Genomic DNA, 11,871 nt, shown 5'->3' on the forward strand with positions numbered 1-11,871 from the left:
AGCAAGCATTTCTGCGTAGCCTATACTCTGCATAAGGCCGTGTCATCGTCTGTACCGCCCTTCTGTCCCTGCATAATGTACTTGCTGTAGTGCAGCCGCCCCTCTCAACACCCCCTCATCTGCCACTTTAGATAAGCCAACTTTCCTCAAGCCCACCATTGTTTAGGAGACAGTGTCCTTAGCTCTTCTCCCCTCCCTCCTCCCCCCCGTGTGAAGAGACTTACAGCAGCACCCCTCTCCCCTTCAGCAAAAAGTTTGTCTTTTTCTTAAGGACATCTCACAAATCCCCCACCCCTCCACCCCCCCCCGAGCAGTTTGCGTGGACTTTAGCAAGAGGTTTTAACCTTAGAGAGGGTTCATGCGCTGTGGTCTTTTGTTCATACAGTGAGCAAACGATCTTGGAATCGAGATCTGATTGAAGCAATACGACCACGACAACGAGCACTACAAGGCAACGTCCAAGATGGCCCCATCCCGAAAAGCCAAAATATTACCTCTCGGGAGGAGCACGCAACAATGAGATTGGAGAAGATGCTCCTAATGCGGCTCCGACCCCGCCCCTCCCCCGTTACAAGCTCCTCAAGGAAATGGTGGCCAGGTTAGCTTGGCTATCTTTTAAAGAAGAGTTTTTTCTTTAATATTAATGTTAATAAATGAAGAAAGAAAATGTGTATCTTTTCCTTTTAAAAAAATTGTATGAAGCTACGATTTGAAGTGATGCTGTATTCAATGAATTGTATTAAAATTGTTATCTTTAAGAGAAAGAGTGCAAGTTTTTCTTGGCTTCGACGCTAACTCCGTTCCATGCTTGTGAAACCGGGCGGCGTCGTTAGCAAAGCCCAGGATTGGCCCAAGGTATCCCTCATACCATTGGGAGAATAAGATTCATCAATCGAGGCGAGAGATTGTGATGTTGTCTAGTTCTGAGGGCCTAAGCTAGTGCAGTGAATAAGCCCACCCTAGTGCGTAGACATCCCTCTGAGGGGGGCGGGAGGATCGAGCGACGAAGCTTGAGAGGGCGACAGGCTGGCTTGAGTCCTCCCCAGCGCGACTGACGATGACGTGTATGGTCCCGTAGGGTTTTGCCTAGCATGTAGAGACTGGAAGGCCGAATTCTAGATCATCGACAGTGTAAAGGAAAATAATAAGAGAGCCAGTTTGGCTTGTATGGGATTGATTCATGTATAAACTTTTTTTATATATAAATCTTGTATTTGGCATTATTGTACTATGGCGGCAAAAGGCTATTTTAACAAACCTTGTGAAAAGAGCCTTAATTAAGGAACAAATAGTGTGGTTGGATTAATTAGAAAACAAAATTGACGCGAGTAGGGTGGAAAGTGGGAGGATGGAATGCCCTGACGGCACCATCCTACGGACAGGTGGACTCGATTAGTCAGGTAGCTTTCCAACAGATTAAGTGAAAGCGCTACGCTAGATAAATAGGTTCTCGGGTAATTCTATTCTAGAAGATTAGGCCAGTGGTGGCTGTGCCTTGCATGGATAAGGAAAAAAGCATTGTCTTGGGTAATTCTATTCTAGAAGATTAGGCTAGTGGCTGTGCCTTGCATGGATAAGAAAAAAAGCATTGTCTCTAGGAATCAAGATTAGTAGTTGCCCAAATTATAATCAATTACCCTATGGGTGATTTGATTTTTAGAAGATCACGCTCCCCCTGCGAGATAGGACTAGGTCTTCCTTATAAATCATATTCTTGAATCTCTGCATGGTCAAGGTGTTGATGAGTAGAAAATTTTCTCCAAGTTAAGACTTAGTGGACTATCTTAAGTGTTTCCCCTATTTTGGAAGGGGGGAACCTTACAAAGCTTTTGAATAAGCTTTATATATATATAAATATAAGAAGCTAGATATATAGCGCCATTTACATCCATGGAACAATGAGGTTTAATATTATTATTATTTTTACAAAGCTTGATACCTTTGCTTCAAATCTTAATAAAGCTTTAATTAAAGATTTTACTTAAAGCTTTAATCTTTTCAAAAGCTTAGCGAATTTCCTATCTCTTCTCCCACGATCGGATTCTTCTTCTTTTTCCACTATATGCTGGCAATGGCTTCCTTGCTAAAGAGGGAAAACATTTTGGCTTTGACAAAAAAAAAACAGAAAAATCTTCACTCCTTTGGAAACCTCTTGTAATAAAGATTTTGGGTGTTATTTCTAAGCCAAAATTTTGAAGATTTTTGTTTCGAAGCAGTATAGAACGAGCTTCTTACCGAACTATCGACATTAAGGCGTTATTGGATTATTATTTTTATTCTTCGTGGGATGCCATCGACATTAAGCACTTCAACAACCGTTCTTTTGAAATACACGGGAGTTAGATAAGTTTGCTACCTTTTTATTTTATTTTTGCATTTCCATATTATTTTACTCGCCTTTTTTTCTACAATGGTAATCTATCCACAACCACCTACTATCAAGATCAAAAAGTAAACGTACTTCAAGCTTGGTTGTTGAGTGAGAAGAGGCAAAGAGAAGATTTTGAGCGGAAATTTACTCGCAAGAAGCAAAGACGTGCATATTCCAAATCTGATTCTTTGAATTCTCATGAGGACCCTATTCAAAGGACTGTGAGCTACTCTCAAAGCTCAAGAGTCTCAAAAGGGACACAAGATTAGCAAAAAGGCTTTTACTTTTCAAGATTATGATGGCAAAAAGGATGCACATGTCATACTCGTATGGTTGAGCCAGCTTGATGATTATTTTTCTAGAGGAATATTTTCTGAGAAGGATAAGGTTAAATGTGCTACTAATCATTTGGTAGGCAGTGCAGCTCTTTGGTGGAATGTTATTAGACAGGGCAAATGCAAACCAAAGTCATGGAAAGACTTCTAGAAGCTGATCAAGAAGGATTTCTTACCTCTGTCACATATAAGAGTAAAACCAGATAGCAATGGGATATTTTTAGACAGCTCGAAAAGGAGAACATATCAGCCTATATTGACAGATTTTGGCAAACTTTATTGCAACTTCAAGCTATAGAGAAAGTGCGTGAAAAAGAGCAAAGGAGGAAGTTCCTAGCAGGTCTGAAGCCAGTTATTAGAGCAGAATTTAACATGTTTCATCATCATTCTCTTAGCAATGCCATCTCTCTAGCAACAAACTGCAAGAAGAAAAATGAATTTCCAAGAGACACTACATTGATAGATTCTTATATTCCCGATCTACACATTTTGAGAAGTTTTAGCATAAAGATAAAGTAGAGAAGCACAATGGTCCACAAGTGAATGGAAAGAAAACTGAAGCACAATGGTCCACAAGTGAATGGAAAGAAAACTGAAGCTACAAAAAGACCAACAATGGGGATCAAAAACCTCATGTGATTACATGCTACAGGTGCGACAAAGAAGGACATTATGCATATGAGTGTCCTGAAAAGAAAAAGAATCAAGTTGTGGTCATGAACGTGATTGAAGACAAAAACAAAGGCGACCAACCTAAACAAGAGAGTACTCCCAATCATGATTTCTACCACTAGAGAGGTAAGCCTAAAACTCATACTTATGCATTCTTTATTTTTATTATTATTATTAAAAAACTATAGTTAAATTCAAATATAATGGTCAAGATAGTTCAATGATTGATATGTGCTTTCTATACGTGGAAGAAAATACATATTAGACCATTCACTATCAGGACTTGAGTGAACTAACATATGTACATATGTTTTTCGACTAATCACCAAAGAATATATGTAACTTATTATTATTTCACATTCAACCTTTAAAATTTGACACCTCATTTAATACACTTTCTTCAAATTATTCTCTTTTCTATTTCAAATAAGATTAACCATGTGTCTGTGAGAGATACTTGTGTTAGTGTCTGTGAAAGATACTCATATTGGTGTATGTGAATGATACTCTTTTGATGTCTGTGTGACGGATAATCCAAGTGATATTTATCTGTGATGGATAACTTATCACAATCTAGTGTTGAAAGGGATTCTATCTATGATGGATATTATATTCTGACTCTCTTCACTTGGCTAATTAAATATGTAATTGAGGTCAATTGCAACCCAAACAAGAGGGAATGTTATGGTAATTAATTTATTATTGGGTGATCCAATAAGTGAAAATAATATCTTGGGTGATCCAAGTGTGATTAATTTGGTTGAGAGTGAATCCAACCAACTGTGACATATATGATGCATGTAAGAAATGTGTGAGTTTGATTGTGAGTGAATCCAATCAACTCTTTTGAATTGATTCTTGATGAGGGTGACCCTAGTTGGTTGTGAGTGACTCTCCATCAACAAGAGAATGCCATGAAGAAATATCAAGCATACTAAGGGGCTCAACCACTTTCTCTTTGCTTTTATGTGATGTACCAACTACATTTCCAAGACTGGTATTATGACGCAGCCGGCCACTCCATGGTCTATCAACAAAACCATGAGGACTCTCCTAGTCCACTCAATGACTGTGATTGCTAACTTGCATTCTGTGCAACCATGTTTCCACTTATATCAGCCCCAACAGCATCTTTTTCAATAGCATACCAGCTATTCATCTCAATTCATGTGTAGCAAGATTATAGCATCTATATCCCTTTTGCTCAAGGGAATACCCAATGAACACACATTTTTCTTCCTTTGGATCCAACTTAGTACACGCAACTCATCTAGCACATGCACATATACAATACATCCAAAAAAATTTATGTGAGACAAATCAAGTTTCTTGCTAATAAACTTATCCTCTGGCGTTACATCATGTATGGCTACAATAGGAGTCCTATTCATGATATAAATTGTTGTAGACACAGTCTCAGCCCAATAGCTATGTGGCATATTCTTCTCTGCCATCAATGCTCATGCTATCTCTGCAATGTGCCTATTTTTTTGCTCAGCAACTCCATTTTTCTGCGGAGTGCATCTACATGTAAATTGTCTCTGAATGCCATTCTTTTGCAAGAATTCAGAGAACTCATTAGAGAAGTATTCTCCCCCTCCATATGACCTTAAGCACTTCACACGCTTTCCTGTCTGTTTTTCAGCCCCATCACTCTAAAATTATAAAAATGAGTGAACACTTCACTCTTCTCCTTCATGAAATACACCCACACTTTCCTCATGTGGTCATCATTGAATGTTACGTAGTACCTAACCACCCATAGACATAGTCTTCGTAGGACCCCATACATTTGAATGCACAACATCTAGTATATTCCTACTCACATTTTTGTCATGTGGAAATGCACGCTTTGTTTGCGTTCCAAATTGACACACTTCACATACTATCTGCATACCTTCAACCTTAAACTTAGGCAGCCCTATCACAATTTCTTACTTACCACAATAAAAAAATAGCCTCGTGTATCATTATGTTGCCTTTGCCAATTACCATGACCTCTTTAACTCCCCCTGCCTCTAAACTGGCCTCTTCCATCTGTGTGTTATTGTTGTGAATCCTGGGACTATTGCTGCTACACTGACCATAATTCTAATTTCTTGTTCGGTCACCAAACCTTGGCCACATCCACGACCTCTACCTACCTGAACTTGTGTAGTAGAAGGCCTGCTTCTCTAAACTATTTTTGTTTTGTGAAGACTATTGATCTTCACCCAAATTCTTGTCTTCAATGATCAGCATTGACACCAAATCTGTGAAGTTGAGAATGTTCTCTTGAGTTTGAATAGATGTCTTGAAAGCCTTGTATTGTGGCTTGAGACCATGTAGACACACGTCCACCTTATCATTATCACCACAGGAACACCAATTATCATCCTGGGACTATTACTGCTGTGCTGACCATAATTTTGATTACCTGTTCGGTCACCAACTTGGCCATATCCATGACTTTTACCTCTTCCTGAACTTATGTAGAAGGCTATTATTGCTGGGACTATTACTGCTGTGCTGACCATAATTCTGATTACCTGTTCGGTCACCACCTTGGCCACATCCATGACCTCTACCTCTTCCTCTACCTGAACTTATGTAGAAGGCCTGCTGCTTTGAACTATTTTATGGTGTCATGTATAGTAATAGAAAGCCAATACATGACTTTCCTTGCTCCTTGATTCCAATCCTTGAATTCTTTTATATCTTCAGCAGTTGGATTAATCTCTGGTATCTCTAAAGAGGTCTACAAAGAAGATAAGATGACTAACACACATAATAGAGTATATACAAGTTGTCCATAATATGAACACGCTAAGTGGAGTGGGTAGGTGTGAACTAGTCGGTGTGGTCCAGCTATAGAATCTCTAGGTGCCTGCATCTTCTATTAGTTTGGAACAGAGCTTGTTCGAGGATTGCGTTGATTTTGGGAGCAAGGAACCAATGTTTTCTTGGTTGGTCGGCCATCTCTAGCCCATCGCTTCTCTTTAGAGAGTCATCTTGGTGTATGCTATGCAGAGCAAGCTGCCCAACCTCAGTATCTTACTAGATACTTTCCCACTTTGATGTCAATTCATGGGAGTCGTAATTCAACAAATAGTTTGACTAACCCTAGGCCATCGCTCAGCCGATGACATTGCCTATCCTAGGCCATCGCTCAGTCAATGGAAGCTTACGACGACAATTCGATGCCGTTAGCTTATTACCTAAGTCTCCATCGTAGTTTGCTCACTCGATGCCGCATTGCAGGGTTCAAGTTCAGAGATTTTCGTTTTAAAAAAAAAAAGAATATCAAATTTCTTTTACAGCCTTTTTGTTGGAAATAATCCAAACATAAACCCAACATTAAAGCCTAAGGTTCAAAGGTTATTACCCATGTAACTTTAGCATTGTAAAAGGCATAAGAATCCACTCAAAGAAGTGAAAAGAAGGCGCCCTCCTTTGTAGAGAATCAAGGAGAAAGATGAGGGCAGTGCCCACCTACATTCACTCCACCTCTCCTAAAATCAAGCCACCTCTCCTATATTCAAGGATGTAATCTTGACCTATAAGAAGGCACCTTTGGGAATGAGAAATCAATTCAAGTGTTTTGATTCATACCCTCTTCATGCTTGTGTAATTAGCCTAATCATATCTTAATCATATTGTTAATCATCCACTAGTAATGGCATACATATGCTTTGATCTACCATAGTTACATCATTCTTTCAATTTTCTTTCATGGTAGCTAGGCCATCCCTTGGTACTTAATTACACTCATCTAATCATACTTTCACAATATCATCAATAGATTATTGAGTTTTTTTCATAAACTTAATCTAGCTCCTCTTCCCATAGCACACAATATCATCAATAGATTATTGAGTTTTTTCATAAACTTAATCTAGCTCCTCTTCCCACAGCACACATACTCCTTGGAGGCCTTAGATCTCTATGCATACTTGATCATTTGCTAATCTACAACTTGGAGCCTCTTCAGCACATCAGGGCACACAGCCGAGGTCAATCAATTGTTCTGAATCTTCACGTGCTGCTACAAATTTCTACGTTTTTTAGAAAATGCCATCCTCGACTTGCAGAGTCTATAACTCACAGAAGTATGAGCCATTCAAGAAATTGGTTGAGGGCTTTTGTAGCTCTAGAAGTCAGCTTCAAACTTCTAAAAGGGTTCTCAAAAAGATCAACCATAGAAGCTACACAAGGGAGATCATCAGGCCCCTGTTTTTTGCAGAATACCACAATAAGAAAAAAGTTTCAATTTGCTCAAATAATCTTTGCATAATTGTTTTTTTGAGACATTTAAGTTGCAAATATTCAATTCATGTGTCGCTAAAGCCTTATGTAGCCTCACATCAAGCTTTCCTTCTCATTTGGTACTCCAAATGAGCACTCCAAATCAGGGTACCCTCTACACATGCCAACAGTGAGCTTATCTCTGAAAAATCAGTAATTAATCCTTATAATTGAAGTGTTTGGTGACCGTTGCTTCGTCTAAACCAACATTAGAGAGTTGCTATTGATGTTTATATACACATTTTTTACTCTTACTCTCATTCCCTACCCTAATTGTACCCACCAAAAACATATAGTTTTCTGCATACAAAATAAGATGCTTATCTCAATGCAATTGGGGTTTTGGGATAATTAATCACAAATTGTAAGAGATTAGACACTACCTTGGGTTCATCTCACTGGTAAGACCTTCTCATGGCTTCATCTAAAACTCCAGATAAGTTTAATGGCCAAGGCTTCCACACTTGGCAAACCAAAATTAAGGGGTATTTAATGAAGAAGAATCTATGGAGCCTTGTTAAACCACAACCTGATGGAGATGAAGCTTCTTCTGTTACTAATAGAGCAACCATTGTTGCATTGCAAGCCAAAGATGAGCAAGCATTAGGCATCATAATCACTGCACTTGATGATGGTTACATTCATGACATTGATGATGATGACACTGCACTTGATGATGGTTACATTCATTACATTGATGATGATGACACTGATGTACACTTGAAAAGATCTTTGGTGCTAAGGTTAAACACTCCAAAATTAGTCTTAAAATGCAATTGTATGAGCTTAAAATGGAAGATAGTGAAGGTGTGGCTCACTAATCAACAGACTTAAGAGTCTTATGACTCAACTTGTGTATGTGAAGGCTCCAGTCACACTGAGGAAGATACCCTTGCAATACTGTTAAAGGCTATGCCGTCAAATTTCAATCAAATAGTCACTGTGCTTAAAGAGAAGGAACCCATTGCTTCTTTGGAAAGTGTGATTAACTCTTCACACAGGAAGAAGAGAAGAAGTGGGTCAAAGATGACTTTGGAAGTGCCTATGCTGTCTCCTCTAACAATATGAAGAAGAAGTGTGCAAGTTGTGGAAGAACAAATCATCTTACTAAAGACTACTTCACCAACAATCCATGTGTGCATTGTGGAAAGACTAACCACTCGTCTCAAAGGTGCTACCTCAAGGACAAGAAGAAAGGAAAGGAGAAAGTCAACATTGTTGTAGAAGAAACCAACCTTGCTCAAGTGTGTGAAGATGTGGATGACTCTTATGCCTTTTAAAGCATTATCTAAGTCATGTTTTGGCTATGCCTTATGTTTGTGGGAACACTAGTTGTTGAGTAAGCCTTGTTGTGTTATTGGTTTAACTCTTTATTGTGTATACCCACACTGGTTGTTAATCCATACCTTGAAGTTTGTAAGAGAAGAGTACGCACATCCTATGTTGTGATTAAGGGGGGACTCTATCTCAATGTATCAAGACTTAGTTTTAAGGAAGCACAAGAAGTAGAACGACAGTTAACAGAATACCTTAAGGGTGGATTCATTCGACCAAGCACTTCGCCTTGGGCTTCATCGATTCTATTGGTGAAGAAAAAAGATAGGTCTATGCATAGAGTACCGTGGTTTGAATACAATCACAATTAAGAATAACTATCCTTTGCAAAATGAATAGATGAGTTGTTTCATCAACTCCAAGGAGCAAAGTACTTTATGAAAATCGATTTACGATCTGGATATCATCAAGTGAGAATTCGGCAAGTGGTGGATGTCCAAAAGACTGCTTTTCGAACTAAGTTTGGTCACTATGAGTTTTTAGTCATGCCCTTCGGTTTGACTAATGCTCCAGCCACATTCATGACGCTCATGGATAGTGTCTTGAAACCTTATTTAGGAAAATTTGTCGTGGTCTTTTTAGACAATATCCTGATCTATATTCGCACTAAGAAAGAATATCTCGAACACTTACGGCAAGTATTTGAGCTACTTAGAAAGCATTCACTTTATGCCAAAGAGAGAAAATGTGAATTCTTTGTAAAAGAAATCCAAAGATGGCATTCACAATCTCGGAAGATGGCATTCATATGGATCTAGCAAAAGTTGAAGCCATATTGAAATGGCCACATCCCACAAACTTAGAAGAATTACAAATTTTTATTAGTTTGTCTGGATTCTATAGAAAGTATGTTCAAGATTATGCTAAGATAGCTGTTCCGATGATGAATCAGCTTAAAGGAAAAGGAAAGACCTTCGTTTGGGGGAATTTCCAACAAAGAAGTTTTGAAAAACTTAAGGTAGCTATAGCTACGGCTCTCGTTTTACAAGTGGTCGATCCGAATCAACCCTTTGTGGTAGAGACGGATGCTAGTAACAATGCAGTAGGTGCAATCCTCTTACAAGGGGGGAAATCTATTACATTTGAAAGTAAAAAGTTGGACAAAGTTCAACAAAATTATTCGGCTTATGAAAAGGATTTATATGTTATAATTCATGCCTTAAAGAAGTGGAGGCATTATTTATATGGTGCTAGGTTTGAGATAGTCTTTGATCATGAGAGTATCAAATGGCCAGCTAGTCAAAGAGAGTTGAAAGCACGCAAAGCTTGATAGGTAGAGAAGGTTGAAGGAATTGGAATTACAGGTTATGAGTCATCAAGTTCAAAGAGTTTGGATGAGGTCCAAGAGTTCGACTTTTAACTGAGATATAGAAAAGGAAGTTACAATGTGGTAGTTGATTCACTGAGTCGCATGCCCATGGTTAACGAGTTGAGTTTTACTCAAATTAAGAGTGGTTTTTGGAATCACTTAAGGGAAAGTGCATTGATGATCCGCATTATGTCCACGTGTAGAGTGTTAGGGATCCCTTGATTGTAAATAAAGACAGCCCCGTTAACGAGACAGACTTTTCCACCAGTGGTGTCTCGAGGGATGTCTCAAGAGACATGCCACTTACAAGTGATGAAAGAAATCGTTGGAAGAATTTTTTCATTGATAACAGTTACTTACTTTACAAAGGTAGAGTATGTATACCTTCGGACTTAGGCATTAGGCGCCGTATTTTATATGAATGTCAGTTCGAGTGCTGGTCATCCTGGAATACGAAAGATATATGCACTAGTTAAGAGACAATTTTATTGGTCTGGCTTAAGTAAGGACGTCCAGGACTATGTCTTAAAATGCCAAAAGTGCTAGGTCAATAAAGCAGAATGCCTAAAATTGTTGGTTTACTAAGTCCACTAGAGATCCCAAATGGCAAGTGGGAGAGTATCTCATGGACTTTATAGTTGGATAACCTAAAACGAACAGAGGCCACGATTCAGTTTGGTTAGTCATGGATAGGTTGACAAAAATGTGTCTATTTATTCCGACAAAAACAACAGTGACTATGCTTGAGTTAGCATGACTGTTCATTGAGAATATCTATCGACTATATGGGTTACCTATCTACTGATATAGTTGTGATAGAGATACAAAGTTTAATAGTCATTTCTGGCATACTGTATTCAAGAGATTGGACACCATTCTAAGTATGAGTATGGTTGATCATCCACAAAGCGATGGTCAAACCGAGAAAGTCAACCAAGTCCTCGAAGATATGCTACGAGCATATGTAAGCAAAAAGCAATCCAATTGGGAAGAATATTGGAATTCGCTTATAATAGTGCCAAACATTCAACAATGGGATTTAGTCCATTCATGTTGATGTATAGTTTTCAACTACGAGCCCTAGTGGCCGTTGGACTCGAGAAAGAAAAGATACAAAAGGTTAAAGATTTTCTTCAAGATCTCCAAGAGATGACGAAAATTGCGAAAGATAGTGTTAAGAGAGCACAAGACCGTGCTAAACACTATGCAGACCAAGATCGTAGACATATCATCGTTGAAGAAGGTGACAAAGTGTTTTTAAAGGTTCCCGAACACTCCGAATCTTTGAAAATAGGGAGAAGTCCAAATCTATCTCCAAGGTATTGTGGTTCATTCACAATACTTAAAAAAGTATGTAGTGTTGCTTATAAGTTAGCTTTACAAGAAAGCTCTAAAGTTCATCCAATTTTTCACGTTAGTAGACTGAAAAAGAAATTGGGTGATGACGATAATCTCGTCAGTCTCAAGAGATCCTAGTAGAACTTATCGAACCCCCATCCTTACTATACGAACGAAAAAATGTCTTGGATTTCCAAGAGAAAAGGACTCGACACTCTGTACGACGA

This window comes from Cibotium barometz, chromosome 18 (genome assembly GCF_041138505.1).
Source record: "Cibotium barometz isolate CiBa-2024 chromosome 18, ASM4113850v1, whole genome shotgun sequence".
Classification (NCBI taxonomy): domain Eukaryota; kingdom Viridiplantae; phylum Streptophyta; class Polypodiopsida; order Cyatheales; family Cibotiaceae; genus Cibotium; species Cibotium barometz.